The sequence below is a fragment of the Cydia splendana genome, chromosome 14 (genome assembly GCF_910591565.1).
Source record: "Cydia splendana chromosome 14, ilCydSple1.2, whole genome shotgun sequence".
Lineage (NCBI taxonomy): Eukaryota > Metazoa > Arthropoda > Insecta > Lepidoptera > Tortricidae > Cydia > Cydia splendana.
Genome location: NC_085973.1, coordinates 11,460,799 through 11,487,129, shown reverse-complemented (window position 1 = coordinate 11,487,129; position 26,331 = coordinate 11,460,799).

Here is a 26,331-nt window from a genome sequence, read left to right as displayed (position 1 = left end):
AGGTAATAAGTTCTAAACTACCCTCCGGCCTGGGGCTCCACAGAAAACCAGCGCTGTGGTATTTATACCAGAGCATATGCTGAGTGGTGTCCTTTTGTAGCCAATATAGCGGCGACAAATTTTATTTTAGTAGTTATCTTACTCCTTTTTTCTTTTATTTTTCACTTTGCTGGTGGACTTGTCTATTTTTGTGTAACATTTACTTTAACAATTACCCTGTATCTAGCTTTAAGTGTTTTAGTGAGTAAGTTCTTCTCTCTTTTTTGTAACTGAAGTGGCGCTGTATGTAGACGGTTTTTACAATCAATCTCTTTCTTTCTGTCTTTCTTTCTAATAACTAATCAGAGTGGAAACATGAGAAGAATTATATTGCTTTCTGAAATTGTAAACCAGCAAAATAGCGAGTAGGACAAGCGGATTGTCAAATTTAGTTAATAAAATCATAAAAACTAACTTTCCCATGCTAAAGTACAATAACGACAAATGAAAATAGGTATTTTCACCACACCAGCTCGGAAAGGCTTACTTTGCACTTCAAAAACGGATATCAAAGTTGCACTTTTGCTATCAGTAATTCACATGTGAGGCAAAGTAATCAAATGCAAATTTAGAGTTATTTTCTTATGTTTGCTGGTAGAATTGACTTTTAAATGATGATTTTGGATGATAAATATTTAATAACATTCATTTGAATTTGATTTGGTTTGATTTTGTTTGATATTTTACATTTAATATTTGCTTCGGGTTGGTGTGGTGAAAAATTTTGTGTTTCACTCGGGGGCAAATTTTGTTTAACCCTCGTGCTTTGAAACCCTCGCAACGCTCAAGATTCCATTTTTCGAACCACTCGCTACGCTTGTGGTTCAATTTTGGAATCTTTCGCTTGCTCGGGTATCAATATTAGCACGAGCGGTTAAACAACAACTTTGCCCCCTTGTCATAGTCTAATAAAACATGGTCTTCTCTTCCCAGAGTGACACAGGCCTACGTCACAATAACATAGCCGCTATATATCGCATATTATCATATAGCGCTATCGCATGATGACGTAGGCTTGTGTCAGTTAGGTGACCTAGAAAAGACGGGAAGAGAGTACCAGGCGGAGTATATTATTATACCATGCCCCTTATAAAACAAATAACTATCGTTTTACAAGGGAACAAAGTTGTTGTAAGATATCAAACAAAATCAAATCCAAATGAATGTTATTACAGATTTATCATTCAAAATCATCATTAATAAGTCAATTCTACCAGCAAACATAAGAAAACAACTCAAAATTGGCATTTGAATACTTTGCCTCACATGTGAATAAAATGCAACTTTGCTATCAGTTTTTGAACAATCAAGAGAACCTTTACCAAATGGTAAAATTGTTGGCCAATGGTTTCGGTATTGCATTAATTTGTACCTAGCAAAAGAGCTTGAAATACGTGATCGTTATTTCCTAAATTGCAACATACCCAAATAACTGCTATCCATATCAATTAAAAGCAACAGCGAGCGTAATCTAAATTGTTTACTTTCCACCTTTTAAAGAGGACTAAACCGCTGTTTGAATCTGAAAAGCTTGAACCAAATCAATCGCGAATCTAAAACATTTTTAATCAAGGTAATGCATTGTGCTAACCCACTCGACTTTAGTGCTCATTACATTTAATGCGTTTAATTTATTCCTTCCTAGCTGTCTTTGATCATGAAATAAAAGTAGATTGAATTGAAAGGAATTGCTTCAATGAGGATGGTTCGTAATCCAAGTAATATCTAATAATGAGCAACATAATCCGCACTGGATCGGCTCTTCGCTTATTGAGACGGAATTTTCGATTAGTCTGTGATTGATTTGAGCGACTTCTCCTCGGCGACGTGCATTTTATGATCCGTTCTACTTCTTCGATCAGTCTGGCGTAGTATACGTGAAATCGAGATGGTTTATGTAGAACTTATTTAAGGAGCGATATATGAAAGTACCTATACGTAGCATAAATCTTTCATTTTAAATTGGGAAAATATGTTCTATGTATATTAGTATTTATACCTATATTATCAATGTATTAAATATACTTGTCGACTAGTACCCAGCACACGAGCGTTTAATGAGCTTACTGTGGCACTAGGTCGATTTGTCGATACCTAAATATTATACAACAGTATTATGTTCTATAATATATAGGTATTATATATTTTTACTTTTAAATATTTGGATGAGTAGGTATATATTATAAAATACATGGATAATGTTATTGTCCTCTTAAACATGTGTAAGTTGAAGGTATACTACGCCAATACTCAGGTAAACCTTAATGCAATTTGCGGTAATGTAGCGTGGGGCGCGGACCAAATGTCGTCGGAACGTACCGCTCAGGCGCTCACGACTATCGCTGGATTCCGCGACATTACTTACACACTAATTAAAGTTTGCTAGGTACAAGAAAATTGGTTTGACCACCAGCATTCAGAATGTAATGTAATTTTTACCCGAATACTGGTTTAAAAGGCTTGACGAATACTGGTTTAGACCTCCATACCTTAACGTCCTTGGCCAAGATATTTTAAGCTCTTCTATTATTTCGGCATTACTTTTAATATTAGGTACTCAGGTATATGACTATAATTATGAAATATATTATCACAAATACTTATTTCAAATCCTTTTTTTTATTACCTAATGAAGCCACAGGGCGTAATAACGCCGTATATTTTCACTTATTTTTCCCCATTTGTATATTTAAAGCTATGAACACGGGAGTACAAATACCTCAAATTATTAAGTCACATTGAATTTCAACAGTTAACTTTGCTCATTAATTTGCTATCGGCTTAATTTAAAGTCAAGTATTTTGAAATTTGAAATTTCTCGCTTACTCGCATTGTTATATTTGGGTTATTCAATCAGCATCAGCAGCGAAGCAGCGAATGTCCAACGAAGAAAAAAAAAACTTGTCTTGATTTATTTTTAATGTTTTATGTCAGATGTTATTTGTCAGATGGTTATATTTTCTGTAATGAAAGTATTTATAGTTTTTATCGATTGTTATTTTTAATGTTGTTGACAACTAGAATATGCAAATAAATTAAAAAATTTGGTCCGAGTAATAGGTATCTTAAATGCTTTAATTTTACGCCTTTATTTAGTTTAGATAGTCTGCAATCTCTACATTGTTTAATTTAGTTACAGGAGGCTATTTTTTTAGAATGCTCTATGGGAAGGAAATGTTTAAATTTTGTAGGTAAGTACAGTCGCGGACTTAAATTGTTGAGCAATTTAGGGTTTACTTTACATTGGACATTTCATACCGTTAGTATTGATAACCAAATTAGCTTGGCCTTTAGATGGATCAACAATTAATGTCTGTGACCGTATTATATACAAACATCGACTAACTGGATACCCTAAATATATTAAAATCCAAGAGTTGAACTATGATTCTAGGTCCCTACATATTCTAGATAAAATTTTGCTATTCAAATATTTCAAATCAGTATTTTTTTAACGAGCCTATAAGGTGTCCCGCTGCTGGGCAAAGACCTCCCCCCTAGACTTCCAATCCTCCCGATTAACTGCAGCATCCGTCCAGTTGCTGAGAAATGTGTCCAGGTCGTCCCGCCATCTCCTCTTAGCGACCCTGCCGGCGTTTAGGTACATTGTGGCACCCACTCCGTGGCTAGTTTAGCCCACCTCTGTGGGTGCATGCGTCGTACATGGCCTGCCCAGTAATAAATCAAATCAAATTTAAAAAAATCAAAATCAAATCAAAATGTGCAAATCAGTATTATTACATTTAAATTTTTTGTTCTATCCATTTAAAGAATGACGACTAAAGGCCAGCGCAAACCGGCGGAGCGCAGCGCAGATCACCGAGGAGCATTTACGCCGCGTACCGGCGAGGTAAAATCCCCCAACATACCGCGAGCGCCCGCACAGCTCGGCGCTGGCGGCCGGCGCATCAGGGAGCACTTCGGCGCAAGCCGGGGTATGCCGCGGCATGCCGCCGCGTGTACTCTATCAAAAGGGATTAGTGACTAGTGTACATATCATTTGATATTTTCTGAACAAATAAGATTGGTTTAAAACTCATTACAGTCATTATAATTTTGATCACGAAAGTTAATGTTAAATTTTACTGCGACTAGACTTCAGTTATAAAGTCAAATGAAGGACGAGATAGATTTTCTGTAACTACAAATTGGGAGCGTGCACTTAGCCTGTCCTTTGAAATAAAATATGCATACCACAGAATAAACAAGTGACTATCAGTGAAAACTAATCCGTCTTTTGTTTAACTTTCAAAGCGTACCTACCTACTGTAAAAAGATAAGTTTAAGTATTAAATTTCTGACGTACAAGTGAAATAGTAATATTTTTCATTTTGTAAGTACAAAGCCGCACGCTGAAATTTTCATGACTCCATGCTGCTGGCTTCTGCAAATTTTGAAAAAGCCTTTTCAATTTCAGCGATTCATGTTACGATTCCCTTGCGAATAAAAACCATCATACCCGGACCTTTGTTTGACCTGGGCACATTAAACATTTGTTCCTTGCAAATATTTGAAAAGATTTGGGTAACAGTACCTGTGTAATATTTGCGTCTGTCACTGTACTCAATCGGAAAGAAGGGTCATAAAAGTAACTTGGATCTACATTATAACATTACATATTTGTATCCATACCTACTATACTTAAAGTATGCCTTTGCTCGGAACGTGATTATTATTTCTGTATGTACAAAATATATTTACCTACGTTTGGTATCGATGATACCTATTATTATTTATTCATCGACGTGAAACGAAATTACAAATATAGTAGTAAAAAGTGTGTACAAACATGTGTGTACAACAGTGTCACAAATTCTACAACTTATTTTGTTACCTACTCAACTTAGTTGCTAATTAAAATGACCCATTAAATAAAAACAATAAGTGGCTAAGCATCTATTAATGTTCTATTTCCTTGTTCCTATGTAATTGTGTAGAACTGTAGCGTTTGTTCGTTGATGATCCTTGAATAAATAAAATAAAAATAATAGGAATACTTAATACATTACTTCACGGTTTCATTATTAAGGTTGACAATTCCAGTCTGCCTCACTTTGATTTGTCCAGACTTTATTTATGTGGAGGGCATTTTTCCACAAAAGCACGCGAGGTCAGCTTAAGAGGGAGGAAACGACTTTGGCCTAATCCGCTGACTTTTATTTATTCAGTGAATTAATCTTAGTGAGGGGAGGAGAGGGGCCGTTGTTGCCTGTCGCCTCGCCGCGATACCAACGGTTCTCGACCCGCGATAAACGTCACCGACTGACGTGACAGGTTCACAATTTATTGGTGTGTAAAGCAAACTTGCTTACACGGTTACCACTTTGTTGTCTATATAGGCGTTAATCGCTCATGTCGAATTTTAGTACCGATAATAAACGTTGACAAGAAATTCATGGAATTAATTTTAAATTTTCAATAGTGCTTCTTTCGCAAAGTTTTCTTACTTTGGTCTAACCAAATTATTGACGTACACACAAATTAAACTTACTAATAAGGTACAGCGGGGCAATTTCGACTGCGGGATAATTTCAACTAATCGAAATATCTTCCCTGTTTTACATTATTAACTAGAGTGCCATATATGTCCATATAACGAAAAAGATGTGTTGTGTGCGTTGTGTGTGACTATAGTTAATAATGTAAAACATGGAAGATATTTCGATTAGCTGAAATTTAACCGCAGTCGAAATTGGCCCGCTGCACCTTACCTAAATAACATCCCATTTAATTTATCCATATTTAATTATTTACTAAAAGTATTCATTTTAATATTAACTATAAGTATCAAACTTTATCCAGTTATACATACGCTGATGTTTTAGATGTGTATAACGTACTTTTAATTTAGGGTAATAGTGAGTATAGCGGTCAGATATATAGTCGTATGAATTAATAACAAAGAGGCTGAACTATTATAAAATAAATTCACATACTTATTTAAAAATATCCTTCATTTTTATTGTCGCTTATAGCCCTCGATGATTTACTGCAAAAACCCAAAGTTATGGTATTCTAGATATTACCGGTAAAACCTAAGTTTTGGCAAAATTTATTGGTCAAAGTCCGAAACTTCGTGCAACTCAAAGCAAAATAGGGCGTTATTTAGCTTTAATTATAGAGCTTATATTACTGGTGTCTCAAGCAGATACCTATCATCCACATCAAAAACAAGAAAATGCAAACTGTACTTATAGTTATAAGATCTCACCTACTTATCGCATTTGGCTAGGAAACGTTAAAAAGTAAAAGAAGCAACAAGATTGCGTGGGCTTAGCGGATTGGAATTCCGTTCTTTATTTACGTCCCTCCGTTTTAACAGCCAGTGACGTCCAGTCACATTGTAGCGAGGCACTTTCCTATTATAAGTAGCTTTGAATATAGCGGCCCGATTCCAACTTTAAGATACGTCAAATATTTCGACTAGATACGATATGGATTAGATATGTCAGTGTCAAATATGACGTTTTTGTTTCAAGAAAACTTTTGACACTGACATATGTAATCCATATCGTATCTAGTCGAAATATTTGACGTGTCTTAAAGTTGGAATCGGGCCGTAGGTAGTTAGTTGCACGCTACGCCAAAAGTCTTAAGATTTCAAAAATTCTAAATTGAGGTTTTTAGGGTTCCGTACCCAAAGGGTAAAACGGGACCCTATTACTAAGACTTCGCTGTCCGTCCGTCCGTCCGTCCGTCCGTCCGTCCGTCTGTCACCAGGCTGTATCTCACGAACCGTGATAGCTAGACAGTTGAAATTTTCACAGATGATGTATTTCTGTTGCCGCTATAACAACAAATACTAAAAACAGAATAAAATAAAGATTTAAATGGGGCTCCCATACAACAAACGTGATTTTTGACCAAAGTTAAGCAACGTCGGGAGTGGTCAGTACTTGGATGGGTGACCGTTTTTTTTTTATTTTTTTTTTTTTTTTTTTTTTTTTGCATTATGGTACGGAACCCTTCGTGCGCGAGTCCGACTCGCACTTGCCCGGTTTTTACATGTTGGTTTCCTCCTTCTCCATCTTTTCGGTTTGAAAAGCAAATTTGATTTTTCGGCGTGTTTTAGCATGATTTAAACAACGATCGAATAAAATATTACGTACACAAACAATTACTAAATCTTATTTATTTAATATAATTTAAAACATAATTAAGAACATGATGTTAAAAATAAAATGTCTTACGATAAATTACATTATTATTCTTAAGGCGCTCTTATACTCGAGTTTTACGTTTTCAAGGGGGTGAAGCAGACGCGTGGTAGATCGGGCAGGCGGGCGCCCCGCACCATCCCCGCGCAGCACGTCTACGTCCTTATTCTGACGACATCGGTATTCTGAATTGTCAGTTCCGAGATTTTTTCCGGCAATTAATATTGAATAAGATTTATTAGCAAATTCGAATTTTGATGAGTACTTAATGAAATTAAAAATGGTAGGTAAGACGGTGAGTGTAAATAATTATTAATTATATACAATATAAGTGTATACCGCGACAAACTGAGAATCTAATCAAATGATACCAAATTATTATGAGACAAAAAATAGTACTTACTAATAGACATTAAAAATGTAATAGAGCTAGACCAAGAAAAATCTGCAACGATTTTGATTGCACACGCAGTGCAAGTGTTATTTTAAACGTCAATCTTCTATGAAATTATGAATAACACTTGCACTGCCTATGCTATCAAAATCGTGCAACGACTTGGTCTAACTCTAGCAGTCAATTTCGGGCAAGTAGGTAGTGAAAATAAGGAAGAATACTAGCAAAGCTAAGATAATTTGTGGGACTATTGAGTTATGCATAGCTCCAATAAGTACATAAAATTAGCTGTCTTCACAAGAAAGAATTATAACAATTTATAACTCTAACTGTAATACTTACTATTTTTCTAATTTTGAATTGACGAGTAAAAGTCAAGCATTTAAAGATTGTAATGACAAAAAACACTTCTACTTCGACATTCGAGTTAGTTAATAGCTCAAGAAAATAAAAAAAATCTGCGGAAATAAGTCGTATAATTTTGAAAATTGGCACAGTTATACCTTGTGGTGTCCAGATAACCATACTTAATGTCCTCGAGCTTAGCGGGTGTGCTGTGGGTGTAGGGGGGAGGGGGGTTGAAGGTCCCTTTTTTTAGTTTTTCGTAAATAACTCGTAAATGGTGGCCAATATAAAAAAATCTTGTTAAACGTTAATAATCTACACAAAATTTTGTACAAAAAAGATTCAGTACACTTTTAGCAGGGATCAATATTTAAAAAGATAATAAAGAGTTAATTATATTAAATTCTAAGGTTCCTTGTTTTTATTTTTTCGCTAATAATTTGAAAAGTATGACTCATAGCAAAAAAAATCTTATACATAAATAATAAACATAAAATTTCCTACAAGAAACATGTAGGACACTTTTCGCTAGGATCAATATTAAAAAAAACCGGGCAAGTGCGAGTCGGACTCGCGCACGAAGGGTTCCGTACCATAATGCAAAAAAAAAACGGAAAAAATGCAAAAAGAAAACGGTCACCCATTCAAGTACTGACCACGCCCGACGTTGCTTAACTTTGGTCAAAAATCACGTTTGCTGTATGGGAGCCCCACTTAAATCTTTATTTTATTCTGTTTTTAGTATTTGTTGTTATAGCGGCAACAGAAATACATCATCTGTGAAAATTTCAACTGTCTAGCTATCGCGGTTCGTGAGATACAGCCTGGTGACAGACGGACGGACGGACGGACGGACGGACGGACGGACGGACGGACGGACAGCGAAGTCTTAGTAATAGGGTCCCGTTTTACCCTTTGGGTACGGAACCCTAAAAAGACAAAGCAGCGGGTAAGTTATTATTTATGTCTAAGATTTTTTTTGCAATGAGTCATACTTTTCAAATTATTAACGAAAAAATACAAAAAAGGAAGCTTAGAATTTATTATAATTAACTTTCCTTCTTTATTATCTTTTTAAATATTGATCCCTGCGAAAAGTGTACTGAATCTTATTTGTACAAAATGTTGTGTAGATTATTAACGTTTTACAACATTTTTTGATATTGGCCACCGTTTACGAGTTATTTACGAAAAACTAAAAAACGGGACCTTAGAAGTGATTATAATTGAATTTCCCGCGTTAATATCTCTTTGAATATTGATCCTAGCAAAAAATTGAACAAATCTTTCTTGTAGGCAATTTTATGCAGATTACTTATGTAATAGAATATGTTTTGCTATGCGCCACCGTTTAAGAGTTATTTACGAAAAACTAAAAAAAGGGTCCTTTAATATCAAATATCTCACTTCCGGTCAAGAATTCGATCAAGCAACCGGCAAATTCGGATTCAGCGGGGTCTAATTAGGTTAAAAAACCCGGTTGCCAAAAAGTAATACGATTTGCCAGTAGAAATCGATATTATGAAAAATATGACCAGTCTAAAATATTTGAATCCTGTATATCTATGTTTAAAAATTATTCAATTTGATTAATTTTATAGCCTTTTAAAATATGTTTACACAATTTATCAATCGTGACTGAATTCCGGATTGGTTAGATGGGTGTGTGCCTTTGCTGCCCAACTTGTTATAAAATGACAATATGACGGACGAATGTCTGAAATGTCACCGTATTTAAGAATTATTTTGCTTTTCTTCGTAAGCATGTTGAAAAACATTGTGTGTATAACATATTTGCATATTTATACTGTGATTACCCATTTTATGAAACGTCCGCTAAACTAGCATAGGTCCGACGCCGACAGTGGTCACGGGCGTACTGGCGTGAGGAATGGGCGCAAGGTATTGCCGCGTAGGGTGTAATTTAGTAAGCAAAATGTTGAATTCATCAAATGATGAATGAAAACATTAACGTTTCGATAAAAGGACAAGCAATAATGAAGATTTACTTAAAAGCTATCGACTGAAGTAAGTTTCATATACATTTTCGTCGTAGTACTTCTGACATAAGGAAATAAAGACAGTGTTAGGCATGTTTTCAACTTAAGATTCTATCGAGAAAATTATGAGCCGTCGTGTTTCTGACAAGCAATAACGTAGTTCAAGGACTGAAGTTATACATACTAGAAAATAATGCATGAAAGCCTTGTAAAAGTCTGTAAATATGGTGACAAAAAAGCGCATTTTACTACACACCGCGCCTTAATCTGTAACACGTTAAACTTATAACGGGTTAGCTTAAAGTAATGAGAATTTTTGTTTTCGGACATAAAAACAAAAAGACTATGGTCATGGATTTCTGGATGTTATATTGAAGAACTATGCAATATCCAACATTAGAACCAAATTCAAGAATGAAGTAATTGGCCTCCCTTGTGTTAGTTTACGTAACATGCTTCTGACCGTTTGCTTTTCACTTTGGACAAACTACCAAGTACTCTCTGACTGATCGTTTTGTAATTACACGGTAAAATTTAATATATTCTATAATATTTTTGCCTACTATCGCAATATACATATCATAGTATATAATATTTGCCAAAATTCTTCGATTGATTTAAGTCTTGGGGATATTCTATGGTTGGAAACGTTTAGTCGTTTTTCCGCGAGAGCCTAAAACCAGTTAAAAACGTCATTGCATACATTTTACCAAAATATGATATATAAACAATTTTCTCTAAATATCAATCAGTTGCAGATTTCATGAAAATTCTTAGTCAGTTAGCAATTGTGAATGATGGCATGATATAGATAACAAGCTAATATGCCGAAATAATTAAAATTAACGCAATAAAACAGTTATGGAATGTGAATAATACGTTGTCCAAAGCATGACGCAGAGGGTTTGAACACATATGAGAAATCGGATGTGGGAGACGTTATTGTATATATAATGTTTTCTTGTAATTTAAAATATGCTCTTGTTTGTCATTGTAAAATCTCGAAAACCCATAGCTATTGTCTTTTTTTTATATTTCCGAAAACGAAAATTCTCATTACTTTAAGCCAAGCCAACCCATTAATAGTTTTCTTTATTAAATTTTGGACATTTGTTAGCGGCAAAATCTTATATACATATATCTGTATTTATTTTTATGGTAAGTATTAGTTTTTCAGCGATTTTTCATGGGTAGACTACGAATAGAATATTAGTTTTTACTACACAAATCATTTATTTTTAAGCTTGTGGAAATTATTTGACCCAATATAATATATTTCGAAAATTTAAGCTGACAAAAACCTGCAGATAGCAAATAGCCTTGCACAACTTATTATTCGTTTGCCAAAATTGCTAGACACGCCAACACCGAGCTTTAACCTATTATCGTACTTTTCAACCCAGAACTAATTATTAATTGCGCAAACTCTAACCATTTCACACAGGAGTGATAAAAACAACCATGCATCAAAAGACATAATATTTGTCTCATTCTTTTTGGAAAAGTCTGGAGCAAACTGGGTCAAATTCAAAAATAAAAATGCATTCGGAGCCGTGAAATAGCTCGTTAAAGGGAATTAATTGTTTACTGCTGATATATTTATTATTACTGCACTGGAAACACGGGAATCGAACGTAGCTATTCCTGAAAACTCGAGTTTTATAGTTATGGCTTTATTTTGTGGTTTCTTTGATCGTGTGTGGTCTAAATTTACTTTTGGGGTTTTATGCGATTTTACACTTAACTCCGTGAACTGCTACAATAAATTTACGATTTTGGACTATAATTTAACACTTATTTTTATAAAAAGGTTAGAACTCAGTTACTTTAAAACATCTAAGAAAGATTCTTCGGAAATTATATTTCATTAACTTGATTTAAAAAAAATGGAAAGTGATAATATTAGAGAAACGTTACGTAATAACTTCTGTTTCTTTTATTCGCAGGATCATCTAAATATTAATTACGTTTTAATAACTACCTATTAAAAATTAATCTCAATCCAATCAACCTACGTTAATTAAACAATAATCACTACACCTTATAAAACAGAGTCCCCCGCCGCGTCTGTCTGTTTATGCGTATGTATATTCGCCATAAACTCAAAAACTCCTGAACGGATTTTCACTTATCTACAGAGTGATTCTTGAGGAAGGTTTAGGTTTACAATTTGTTAAGGTGTACCCCGTGCGACGCCGGGGTGGGTCGTCAGTATATAATAATATATAATAATATATTTTTTACTCATTTTCATAATTTGCTCAAGCCTACATGTTACTTTTAATTAAAAACCCCGAGTCGCACTCAAATACACCGACACCATTGGAATATAAAAACTTTATCACCGTACCCCACATAAGCAAGGGACACACATTAAGTGAGTGGCCATTCAATTAGGGCGATACAAAGGTGACCGCTAAGTAGAATTATTTGTACGCGACCGGAGCACGGGAAGCAGTTAGCTGTGTTGCTGATGTCACGCACTGCGTGCTACGTGAATAGTGATGTGCCTTTACCGAGGATATTCCCCGGGGAATATTGAAGAAATTTAGTTATCTTTTCCATGTTGTTGACGACATCATTATGACTACGAAATTGAAAACCATTGAATGAATTGTTAATTTTGACAATAATATGTTTGTATTGTTTATAGTTAATTAACTACAAACATGGTTTTATAAGGTTTAAAAAACTGGTTTAAAAAAGATACTTACTGTTGGAAAGTGTCTTCGTAAACTTAAAGAATCTTGTTTTATAGGTAACTGCATAAACGCACGTGGAACAAGTTTAAATGTTTGAATAAATATACAGCTTTTGTTCGCGTGCGTGATGCCGTCACATTCGTTTCGACCTTGCTGCTAACCAGACTAAATTTGTATCAGTGCCTAATCCTCGACAATATACTCTTCATATGGACTCATCATAGTTTCCTTTACGCCAGATTTAACAGGTCATGGGCCTGCGCGTTTTCAATAAAAATCAAAACGGATTTCGAGCGTAAAAAGCGAAAATAGTTAATACGGTTGCCGGCAGTAATGGCGTCCAGTACAAGTTCCTCATCTCCACTCGTGATGGAAAAACTAAAAGGAATGGAAAACTATTCATCGTGGAAATTTATGATGAAGATGGTGTTAGTTCATGAAGATCTTTGGGATTTTGTGGAAAAAGAGGTTGACGATAAAAAACCGGAAGATGTGAAAAAGGGCCAGAAAGCGCTCGCACGCATTGCATTGTCCGTGCAATCGACGGCCTTCGTACACATAAGGAACGTGACCTCGGCACACAAAGCATGGACGAGTCTTCAGAAAGCATATGAAGATAAGGGATTATGTCGGAGACTAGGCCTGTTGCGAACTTTGTTTAGCACAAAGTTAACGGATTGTCAGAGTATGGAGAAATACATAAACAAGATCACGGATGTCGCACAACAACTGCAGGATATTGGTGCTGGGTTGGAGGATGACTTTGTTGCGGTCATCATGCTGAGCGGACTTCCTGAGGACTACGACCCGCTAATCATGGCTATTGAGAACTCGTCAACTGCCAAATTATCTAGCGAAGTTGTATCGGCGAAGCTGCTACAGGAAAGGATGCGACGTGAGGACAGCAAGCGCGACGGAGACGGAGTTACGGCTCTGGCGGCCGCGAGAAAGCTGCCCAGGTGTTATATATGTAAGAGGACCGGACATTTCAAGAAAGATTGTCCGATGTTGAACAAAAAGAAAAGTAGCAAAGGAACGTCGTCGGCAAAGGCTCTACTCACGGCGCTGTCGGTGAACGTGGAAAGTGATCTTTGGTACGTGGACAGTGGATCGGCGAGTCATCTTTGTCGAGATGTGAACATGATGAGTGACATGAAGTCAGAGAAATCGTTGCAAGTGACTGTAGCTAACGGAGATAAACTATTTACGGCCGGGCGAGGTAATGTTCAAGTGGAACAACGTAATGGCACTGTAAAGACTATAAGTGATGTGTATTATGTACCTAATTTAGTAGCTAACTTATTGTCGGTAAGCGCCATGGCAAAGAAAGGCTTTAAGATAGTATTCGAATCCGATAGTTGCGAAATATTAGATAATGGGGTTATTGCAGCGACAGCTACTTTGAAAAATGATGTTTATGTCCTTGACACTGTGGGGGCGTGTTCTAATGTTCCTTTACAGAACAAACAGATGGCCAATGCAGCAGTGGAGGAGAAGCGTGCGGCTACTAGCGACGAAACTGTATCTGTAGCTTCAGAGAAGGTTTGGCATCGTCGTCTATCGCATCTTAACAGAAGAAGCATGGAACTTTTGAAAAAAGGTATGGCTTCTGGTATATCATATGATAGTAGAGATTTTGAAACGTGTGTAGCGTGTGTACAAGGTAAGGCAAGTAGGGTCCCCTTTCCTAAGAAATCTCACAACAGGGCTAAAGAGGTCCTGGGTTTAGTACATACAGACGTCTGTGGGCCGCTACCATCTCCCTCATTCAGCGGTGCAAGGTATTTCTTGCTTTTCATAGATGACTATTCTAGAAAGACGTTTGTGTACTTTTTAACTAAAAAAGGTGAAGTATTTGATAGGTTCAAAGAATTTAAGGCTTTAGTGGAGAACCAGACAGGTAAAAAGATAAAATCGCTACGTAGCGACAACGGAGGAGAATACACCAGTTCTGCTTTTCAGGCGTATCTCAAGAGCAATGGCATCGTGCATCAAACCACTGTTCCTGGCTCCGCTGCTCAGAACGGGGTCGCAGAACGCGCGAACAGGACCGTGATGCAGGCTGCAAGATGCATGCTGCAAGATGCGGGCCTAAGCAACGAATTCTGGGCGGAGGCTGTTAACACGGCCGTCTACGTCAAAAACCGCTGTCCTACGAAAGCTGTACTGGGGAGCACTCCTGAAGAAAAGTGGAGTGGCAAAAAGGTATCTCTAAGTCATTTACGTATCTTTGGTTCTGTGGCTTATGCGATGACTTTGAAGCGTTCGAAATTAGATCCGAAATGCAAAAAGTACATTTTTGTTGGGTATTGTGAGCATACAAAGGGTTATAGACTCTTGGACCCGGAACAACCAACAAAATGCATCAAAGCCAGAGATGTAACCTTCTTAGAAAATACGTTCATTAAAAAAGTATCAAGTGATGACATTGACAATGTCATTGAGTCAATTGAAATATTTCCACAAATTGAAAATAATGGAAATAAAAATGTTGTAATCGAATTGTCGAACCCAACTTCTGTACAACCAGCGATATCGGTAGTGAGCGGTACGTCTGATGATGCCAATTTAACACAAAATTCTCAGAGTACGAGCGATCGAACGAGTACGATCACAATAAATGATTCGTCTAGCTCTAGTGAATGTGATGATCCGGCCGATGCAACTTATATTCCAGAGGAGGAGAGTACGGATACTTCGGAATATGACAGTTCATCGGGTTCACCACATTTTGGATTTCTAGCGGGCACGTGCGATCCAGATGCTCCACGGACTGTACGAGAAGCACTGAGTGGTCCAGATGCTGACAATTGGAGGGAAGCAATGTCTTGTGAGTACAACTCATTTATTAAGAACGAGTGTTGGACACTGACAGATCGACGAGAGTCACAAAAACCTGTCAAATGCAAGTGGGTGTTCAAAGTGAAACGTGGATTGAACGGTGAACTACTCAAATATAGGGCACGCCTGGTAGCTAAAGGCTTCACGCAGCAATATGGAATAGACTATGAGGAAACGTATTCACCGGTTGTCAGATATTCCACTATACGTACTTTGTTAGCCTTAGCGGTTGAGTACGGTATGAAGATTGAACATCTTGATGTAAAAACAGCATTTCTCAACGGTGACTTGAAGGAAACTGTGTTCATGGAACAACCGGAAGGCTTTATAGTTAAAGGTCAAGAAAGTAAGGTCTACAAATTAAATAAAGCTATTTACGGGTTGAAACAAGCCTCAAAGGCATGGTACGAGAAGATTGATCATGTTCTATGCAGTAAGTTGAAGTTCAATAAGTCATCATCTGAGCCTTGTGTTTATTTTCAGCGACTGAAGGGGTCGTTTATAATTATTGCTCTGTATGTTGATGATATAATATTGTTTTCGACAGGTGATGAACGTGATAAGCTAGATGTCAAAGTCAAATTAATGAAGGAATTTGATATGACAGATCTAGGGCCAGCTCATCAGGTGTTAGGTATGAGATTGTGTAGAGATGAAAACAAAATTACTCTCGATCAATCGAGTTATATCGCGATGGTGCTGAAGAAATATAAAATGGAAGAGTGTAAGTGTTCGCCTACTCCCATGGAAACTGGACTTAAGTTACCTAGGGGCAATCAAAGAGATGATACCTATGATTATAGAGGTCTTGTAGGTTCTCTTATGTATATTGCTATCTGTACCCGACCAGACATCGCATACGCAGTTAGCTACTTGAGTCAATTTAATGAATCATTTACAGAGACCCACTGGAAAGCAGCCAAAAGAGTCCTGCGCTACTTGAAAGGTACCTTGGATCTCCGTTTGACTTTTAAGAAAGGCAAGCAGCAGCTGGATATCACCGGATATGCGGATGCAGACTGGGGCAGTGACGACGTGGACCGCCGGTCGTACACGGGCTATGTTTTTAAAATAGGTGAGTCAGTAGTTACTTGGGAAAGTCGCAAGCAAAAAACAGTTAGCCTTAGCTCTACCGAAGCCGAATACTACTCTTTGTCTAATTCTTGTAAAGAGGGTTTGTTTATTAGTACATTTCTGAAAGAAATTATAAATAAAGAAATTGTACCGACAATTTTCAATGACAATCAGTCAGCGCTAAAATTGTGTAGGAGCTCTTTACATCATGCTAGGACCAAACATATCGATATACGGCATCATTTTATTAGAGAACTTGTAAATAGTAATAAGATTACTATTGAGTATCTAAATACTAATGATATGTTGGCAGATATACTGACGAAAGCGTTGTGTAAAGTTAAACACAGTAAGTTTGTGAGACAGCTCACATTACTGTCATAGGTAAATACATTTAACTATGTATTCTATGTAATAATTGTGTTCTTAATGTAATTACCATCATGGTTATTTGTTGGTTTAGTCAAACATGATAGTGATTACATGAAATTAAAAGACTTGTTTATTTTATAAACATTTATTGAATAACAATTCATAATGTGAATAACTGAACTTTGTTAATAAGGTGTAGCGAAAGTTCAGTGCATATGTTTTTGTTAATTTAATGTTATACTGAAGTGTAAGTCACTATTTAAGTTTTGTGTTTGTGTGTTTAAACAAGATTGCTTTGGTTTAAGGGCCAGTGTTGGAAAGTGTCTTCGTAAACTTAAAGAATCTTGTTTTATAGGTAACTGCATAAACGCACGTGGAACAAGTTTAAATGTTTGAATAAATATACAGCTTTTGTTCGCGTGCGTGATGCCGTCACATTCGTTTCGACCTTGCTGCTAACCAGACTAAATTTGTATCAGTGCCTAATCCTCGACAATATACTCTTCATATGGACTCATCATAGTTTCCTTTACGCCAGATTTAACACTTACTGCAATTGTTTTTAACGTAAATAACAAATAAAAACTATGTTTGTTTTATCCAATTATAGAGAGTATCGCTTCATCTTTCAGAACAGAAAGAAATGAATGAAACGTCAACTTAAGCATCTATATGACCTCTGTTTATGGTAGTGATCACAGTATTTAAAAACGCATGTTAAGCACTTATCTTACAAAATTTAATGGTTTACGAGTACGTTTCATTATTGGTGCTACGTCCACTATAATAGAGGTGTTCCCCGTATTGAGAACAAATTAAATAAAAAATATTAAGAATAAGATTTTATGTTGTATTTGCATTCACTGTTCTCTTGTTTAAGGAATGTTAATGGGAATGCTCCCGAGACGGGGAATATTTTCATAGCACATCACTTTGTCCGAAACAAACGGTCTAATGCGAGGTCCGTAAATGTTTAATTTCATGAGGATGTTTGTGGTTGTCGAATACATGGTTCTAGAAAGATCTGTCTATAACTGTTCATAGTATATATTTACATGTTCTTAACTTTTACTTAATGGGATTAGTTATCAAGCGAACCCGTGGCTCCTATGAGCAGTGGCAAAATGCCGGGATAACGCGAGGAAGAAGATTAAAAGATTTTTTCCGCCTAAATCTTGGCTTACTTTATTTCAGAAACCACGTGACTGACTTGACAAAAAGCAAGACATTTTTGTTTTCAATTTACGAATAATAAATAGATAAATATATTATATTTTTCTGTCTAATCATGAAAATGCCTTGTTGATTAATTTATGATAATTATCTTTGACGGTAAGGAAACTTCGAAGTTTTCCCAAGCTTAGAAATTTGAACTCTGGTTGATGTAAATGTGACCAATTGCGTAGAGTGAATTTCTATTTTAGTTTCTTCGTTGTTTGTCCTGGGCTACTGAAAAATTAGGGACGAAAATATAAGCGTACTTAACTTAATGAGAGTTCTAGAATACAATGTTTGATTACTATTTGATTTTTATTATTCAATTTTGTTCTTTATGAAGTGGCGTTATGTACCTTCCAAGGCAGAGTTGGACGGTTTCGTAATAATTTACTTATATTTTTAGATTTCTTAGCTCTAATATAAAGTTTACACGATTACAAAATATTGTATATACCGGCAGTAAAAAAAAACAACGGGTTGCACTCCGGGAGTGCCGGCAGAAATGAAAACTCAATGAATGTCTGCAGCACTATGTATAATTGAGGTTAACGCCATCTAGCGTTATTTCGTTGCATTACTTGAAACCCCTAAGTACATCACTGTGAGTACTACAGTTATATTAGTACCAGTTGGAGGGAAACTCACTAGATGGCATTTAAATCAATAAAGAAAAACTCATTCTAACAGTGTCCGTCACACGTGACGTCACGTCTTACGTCTTACGGTCACGTGACACCTGTTACGAGTTTAACATTTATTCCCCATCACAAAAAGATCACAGTGCCGCTAAAAAAGTTTTCACTTCAAAAATTTAAAATTTAAATCGATTCCGATGGCGGTTTCATTTACACAACCAATCCAAGATCGAGATGAAATCCATTGTTTTGTTTAAAAGTCGTATTTGCATATCAAAGCTTTTCAAGAAATGTCTATAATAGAAGTTTTTGCATTTGTAACGAACCATGGAAATCAATAAGAAGCAAATGAACGGTGTCGGAATGTCGGTATTTTTCCTCAAGTTTTGAGTGTTTTGTAATGGTTTTCGTAAGGCGAACGTAACGTCAAGTCAATTGACGAACCAGGAAGCTGACATACTGGGAAACGGACGAACAGAGACTGACTAGACGAACGGGTAATAGAACGAACTGAGCAATTGACGAAATGGGAATTAGACGAACGGAGCAACTGACGAACCATGATGTTGACGAACTGAGAAATGGACGAACGGAGACCGACTAGACGAACGGAGAATCGGACGAATGGTGCAGAATTGATATTTTCGAGTTTATCACTTCAGTCAAAGCGATAAAAGTTAAAATGTCGCGAGCGACATGTCAAGAAATTCTTACTTAATATCATTTTTCAGAAGGGCTTTATCATATCAGGTTTGAAATATATGATATTTATATTGATCAAGCTCTGTTCACCTTGCACTTGCTCTAAAATTTGTATAATAGGCAAGCGTAATTAAATTAATATAAAATCAGCAATATATTTTGAAATATAAATCCTATTTCATTGCATTTAACAGTTTTCATACGCCAGAACATGTCTTCAATTATAGCTTTTTGTATTATAGTTCAGCAACTCATAAATTCTTCTTGATTACTTCTAAGTAGACAGTTTTAAAAACCTGCAAAGAACTATTGACACTAATACACTAGACATTTAAAAATAAAATAAAATAATGAAACCACGGTAAAACAGCTACTTAAATTATTTCATAAAAATCCACTTAAACACTAATCACATCATTGGCGCCATGCTGGTAGACAATAACAGTTTTATAATATGCATCCAGAGCCAACTGAAAATTTAATAAATACTGGATAATTTAATTTCCAGTATACCACTCATGCATGGAGGATGGCCAATAAAGGCGATTTTATGGCCTTTTTATTATGATGCATAAACGTGAATCACTTATAATGGGGTTCGCGCCATACGAGAAAAATTATACCGTCGACTTCGTTCTACAAACATTATATCACGTTTTGTGCAGCACCAAAGACAATACATAGTATAGAAGGTTGAGGTGTATCTAATCTGTTAATAAAATAGATAAAATAAAGAATATTTTTATAGATAGCCGTGTTCCTCGCTATTGTGCAAATGACGCTATCGCGCGCTACTTGCCAAGTTCCCAGAAACTTTTTTGTGCCTTGACTTTTGCGTATTGCATAGTATTAGCTAATGAGATATCTGTGACAGTTAAGACATTCAATCATTCATTCTTCTCTTTCTTTCTAAAGTATATTCAAGCATACTGTCTCGTTCACTCAATACGTTTCATTTTACTTTACACAGTAACCTTCGAGCAACACCGGCTTCCGACACATCGGAAGGGAGGGGCCCAAGCGACATCTCACCGTACAAATCTTTCTGCCATTTTTCGCGGGGGGAAAGGTGCACACAGTCGCACTTCTCACACACTTACATACAAAATCCAATCTGTAATGACGACACAAATACATAGGAAATGACACACGTCAAAGACAAATCTTGCAAACCTCGATCTCTTTTTGTGTACGGACGAGTGACAAGTGTCACAACACGCACACTAACAAATTTTCGTTGAAGTATGTTATTGTATTCTGAGAGATGAGAAGTCGGATTTGTCGCTCTACCGATCCGCAATTTGTACTGAGCGAGCAAAATCGATAAATCCAACAATTACATGAGACTTAAATATAATAATTGTGTTTGAATGGAATTAAACGTATGATATGTAAAAAAAAATATTACATGTGAAATGTAACACTTTCTTTTTGTAAATTTGATGTCCCCGACCTCTTTTTATAACAAAAAACCGAGCAAACAGGCATTTTTGTGCAGCAGTGTTCACGCGCGCGTCTGGATTCGGTCTAGTGAAAAATCCAAGTGCAACTAGTTTTATTACCCGCGCTAGATTAGATTGACGCGCTAATCTTGTACCTCGGCAGAGGGGAAATAGTGCGAATGCCGCCTCCCTTCCGTGTTGCTCGAAGACAGTAACTAATCAAATGCAATTTACATGCCCTCTGAAATACCTATATAGGTAGTATCTGCATATAGACACTCTTTGCACATATGTATATTTCACACACCTTACATATGTATTATGTATGTATAACTGTGTATCTTAGAGCATTTAGTCACTGGAGATGCCTTGGCTGTAATTTTCTGTATAAAACAGTCTACCGATTTTTGCGGGGGAGGGGCACGTCAAACGTATGGCTATTTGTACATGATTTACAAATACAAATAGCCATGTCAGATAAACGTCAGTTCATACAAAAGTTTGCACAATTGTGCTAGGTTATCAGCAGAGCTCTTAAAGGCGACTCCGGTTATTAAATGCTCTAAACCTGTGTATGTATAAACGTAGATCATCTCTATTCAACGAGCGTCAAAGCAATATGTCGATTATGTTGCTGACGTAATTATAGCTTCACGCGCGCTGCGCATAGTTAATCGGATGTGCAGTACCGGATTAGCAGTACCGGGAGAGTGAATATGGCAATAAAGGTAGTACAGTCAGTGTCGAAAATAACGCATCAGGCTACGAGTCAAAAGTAGGTTCTATCTTATCCATCTCTATAAACTTAAACAAAAAGAAATATGTCCATGTATATAGAAAAAATAGACCCTTAAATATATGGAAAATATATAAACACAATTTTTTGCATATTTACCATACCTAAGTATGACTTAATCGATTTTTTGGTTATTACAAAACACAAACTCCGTACATCAAAAGCTAACCAAAATCAATATAGCATTGTATAATGTTCAGACATCGTAAATATTATAGCATTTTTGGTGCAAACAAATTCCAACTGAAATGGTAAATTACGGTTAATATTAACGTAATTAACGCTAATTAATCGTTGAAATTGTTTATACCAATTCCGTTAATAGCACTCCGCTGCACCGAAAATGCTATACAATTTACGATATCTGATAATGTTAGTATCCAGAGATGAAAATTGAGACCACGTATGTATGGCGAAGTGTGACGTGTCAAATGACGTCCCTTTCGTCTTAACGCTATTAAATTATTCTAATAATACTAATTTTATTTCTGTTTTATTTGTACTATCAAAAATACGGAATCAATATTTTTAAGTATAATTGTTGAGACAAAAGAAATATATGAGCACGCGGGTCATGAGTTCGATTCCACAACACGTGTTGTTTTACTTTGTTTTCGGGGTTGACGATTTTAAGAATAGCGTTTTTGGGAAAGGTTTTTTTTTTTAATTTCGTTTTGTTTTTTGATAGATAGAAATAGTGTTTTATAAACAGCATGTATATAAGTGAGTAGGACGAATGCATGCCTAATCAATTTCTATGTAAGGGAATTCATATAAGAGTTGGATTACTTTCTATTATTTTTTAAGAATTCAACAACGAAATAAACTGTACTAACATTCATTCTTATACGTGGCATTGGCAAAACATTGCAACTCCTTACCAGATGTAGGCTTTCACTACAAAATAGTTATTTGTTTTACAAGGGGGCAAAGTTGTTGTTTAACCGCTTGTGCTAATATTGATACCCAGCGTAGCGAGTGGTTCGAAAAATGGAATCTTGAGCGTTGCGAGGGTTTCAAAGCACGAGGATTAAACAAAATTTGCCCCCGAGTGAAACACAAAATTTTTCACCACACCAACCTGAAGCAAATATTAAATGTAAAATATCAAACAATATCAAACCAAATCAAATCCAAATGAATGTTATTAAATATTTATCATCCAAAATCATCATTTAAAAGTCAATTCTACCAGCAAACATAAGAAAACAACTCAAAATTTGCATTTGATTACTTTGCTTTACATGTGAATAAAATGCAACTTTGCTATCAGTTTTTGAAGTGCAAAGTAAGCCTTTCTGAGCTGGTGTGGTGAAAAATAATTATCCTTATTACTATCCCAGTCTATGAAATAGATGTGTCCTCGTCTATCCGTCATAAGCCATATCCTTGACCTCTTAATGTGTACAACCGGCATTAAATAAGGAAACGTCAGGATCCTCGAAAGCCGTGCCGTCTCCCCCAGCGGACACGCTCACCCTGATCCATATCTCTCTCTCACTCCAGCGCGTGCACGCCCGCTCGCCGTGTTCCCGATAGCCATCTACGGCCGATATGCAGTTAATATAACACGATAAATAATGCAGGTGGAAAGCACTCACCTACGTCCACTTGTACAGAGGGCCTACCGAGAACCACGTTCGACGTGTTGCCTCTCTATTTCACTTGTATATTCGTTCGTAAGTGTGACAGGGAGGCAACACGTCGAAGGTAGTTCGCGGTAGGCCCTCAACTTCAATGCAACTTCCTATGCGATAACGTTAGAAATTGATTTGAGATAAATTATTGTCCGCCCCGGGTTGGAATAATTGAATGGGAATTAATAAGAGTCTTGTTCATGTTGATGTCAATGTATTATGGTATTGGTAATAACAGGGAATTCGTATTTTGCATAGAAATATGGTGGCTGCGGGCGAATGAAGGAAAGGGGATAAAATGTTTAAGGAGTATTTTGTAGACCTATTCTATTTAGTAGCGGGTACGTAATAGGACGTGATACAAGTTAAATCGTATTAAAGCCCCTGCTACACGGCAGCCGACAAGCCCCAAAACCGCGTGGCCTTGGTCTGTCCCGGACCGTGTAGACAGTTGTTACCAACAAAATTTCGTTTGACCTCCGGACGCCCTTGGCATGCGAGCGCGCGCCAGCGACCGCGGTCTGAGCGGTCGGTCCGGAACCGTGTAGCCGCCCGACGCCGACCGCACTAGGCCATTTCGCTTGGAGGACGCGCCGTGTGCGCTCGTGTGGTTAATAGACATGCCATGGGTACTCAGTAGCATTTCTAATAATTTATCAAATACTTTCCTCTTCATTCTCAGAAAGTTATATATGTCCCCGTAGCGTAGTCCAGCGAATTCATTAAGTTGAAATGACTCAACAAATGCCGTTTTTTGAGCCAGCGTTTCATTCATATACCCTTTTCTTTTTTACAAACTTTTTATTAACTTGCAATATACCTAATCGTAAGTATGTAAATATGTTTGTACGGGTCAAATCTTGCAAGTTAAATTAGACCCACTTTCTAGTTTCCGATGGAGCTGAAAATTTGCATACATATATAAGTCGGGTGACAATGCATTATTATGGTACCATAGAGCTGATCTGATGATGGAGACAGGAGGTGGCCATAGGAACCCTGTGATAGAACAACGCGACCTAATTGTGTTTGGGGTTTTTAGAATTGTCTCGACGAGTATTAGTTGCCTCTGGAAAGAAAAGTACAGTCAGCGATAAAAGCTTGTACCAAAAATTGTTTTTTTGCCATAAACTTATTTTTTTGTCATTGCACTAGTATGAGTAGGTAGGTTATGAAATTTGGCGCCGCGACCAATAAGTTTTGCTGCCCCAGAAGTGAAGGAAGAAAAACAAAATGCAATCCGCCAGGGGTGGCATACGCCGCCCTTAGGGCCATACGCCACTCAGTAGGTACTAATGCCACACCAACTTTCTGAAAGGTTAGGGGCCATTTTGTGCGCTTGCAATACGTGTTGTCCGTCCGCGAGTTCTGAACACACTGTGGTTTGCCACCGTCTAGCCAGACAACTCAAACGGACCCACACACCAAGGACAGACCAAGGTCAGACGGTTAGTAGGCTTGTCGGCTGCCGTGTAGCAGGGGCTTAATTCAGGTAGTGATATAAGTTAAACAATCAAAGTATATATATTAGGTCCATGAGATTAGTTGACCCCATAACCTGCTACTGTTTTGTCCCGTGTAAGCTTTACATTATAAAGCAAGAAAAGAAACAGAATGTAAGGCACACAATTTTCCACTCTGTCAGTACTTTTATGAGAAAGGAAAGGATCACGTATTCCTTACATTCCAAATTATTTAGTAATCTAGTCAAAAAATGTTTTTGACAATTTCTTCAATCGACCATCATCACTGCAGCTACTAAAGTGTCACCATCTACTCGAGTATACGAGTAGGCCAAAGGTATGGTACCATCTTTTCGAGCGACGGCGCTTTGGCCTAATGCTCGTGTAAATGGCGACACTTTTTGACATTTAACAAATTTAACACATATTCAGTGAAAGAACACTCTAAAAGTTTTAATCAGTTGTCGAAAGATGGCAGTAAAATTACTGTGGCTACAAAAATTACTTTGAAAATCTTTCTAAATTCTCTTTGGTATTCACATCAAATCAAAGAAGATAATTTTATCGAGGACCCTCAAGTCCAATACAAAAAGCTCGTAAACAATTCGGCATTTCAAGTCTTCAGTAATCAGTTTTATAAATGTATTGAGTATCCTTTAAACAATAATAAATCGATTTATTTCATTTATTTGACCGAGTCTACTTGAGAAGCAGTGCGTATCGCTGCCTCGCTTCAATCAATCAGCCTCTGATTGAAAATTCAATCGAAAGAAATGACGGCTGAGAAAGGTTTACGTGACTGTATTTAGGAATCTACAAATAAGTAAGTATCAATTGAGAACATTTTAATACAGTCTACAGCTTGGCATAAAAGAGTAGAAATTAAAAAGTGGCAACACTGCACTGTGGTGCACTGTAGTGTCGTCCCTTTCAAACCAATTTGTATAAGAAAACGGGACGACACTACAGTGTTGCCACTTATTAATTTCTAGCCTTTTTTGCCAAGCTGTACGTCCCTGAAAGAGTCCGTCTAAGCTATAGATGGTCAAGCAAATCTTGTCAGTAGAAAAAGGCGCGAAATTCAAATTTTCTATGAGACGATATCCTTTCGCGCCTACATTTTTCAAATTTGCCACCTTTTTCTACTGACAAGATCTGCTTGACCCAGTATAAGTTTGCACCTATTTGAACAAAACAAAGTGTAGGAACTGTAGGGTGTCATTATTAATGTCATATTTTGATAAAAATTTACATTAATGATGACATTGCCACACTTTGTCCGTGCAGAGCTAGCTTGATCCGACTCTAACTCTGCTAAATAAATAGTTTCCAACTTCCCATGTATAATAATCAGAATATAATTATAAAATAGAAAAATGAAAAACTGTACTTACTACATTAATTATTAACCTACCGAAGAAAGGCAAGAAACTGGCTGTATAAAATCAATCTTGTTTTCACACAATTTTTTTTCAAACGTGTCTCACAAAACTCGATCAGTGTTCTACCTTTGT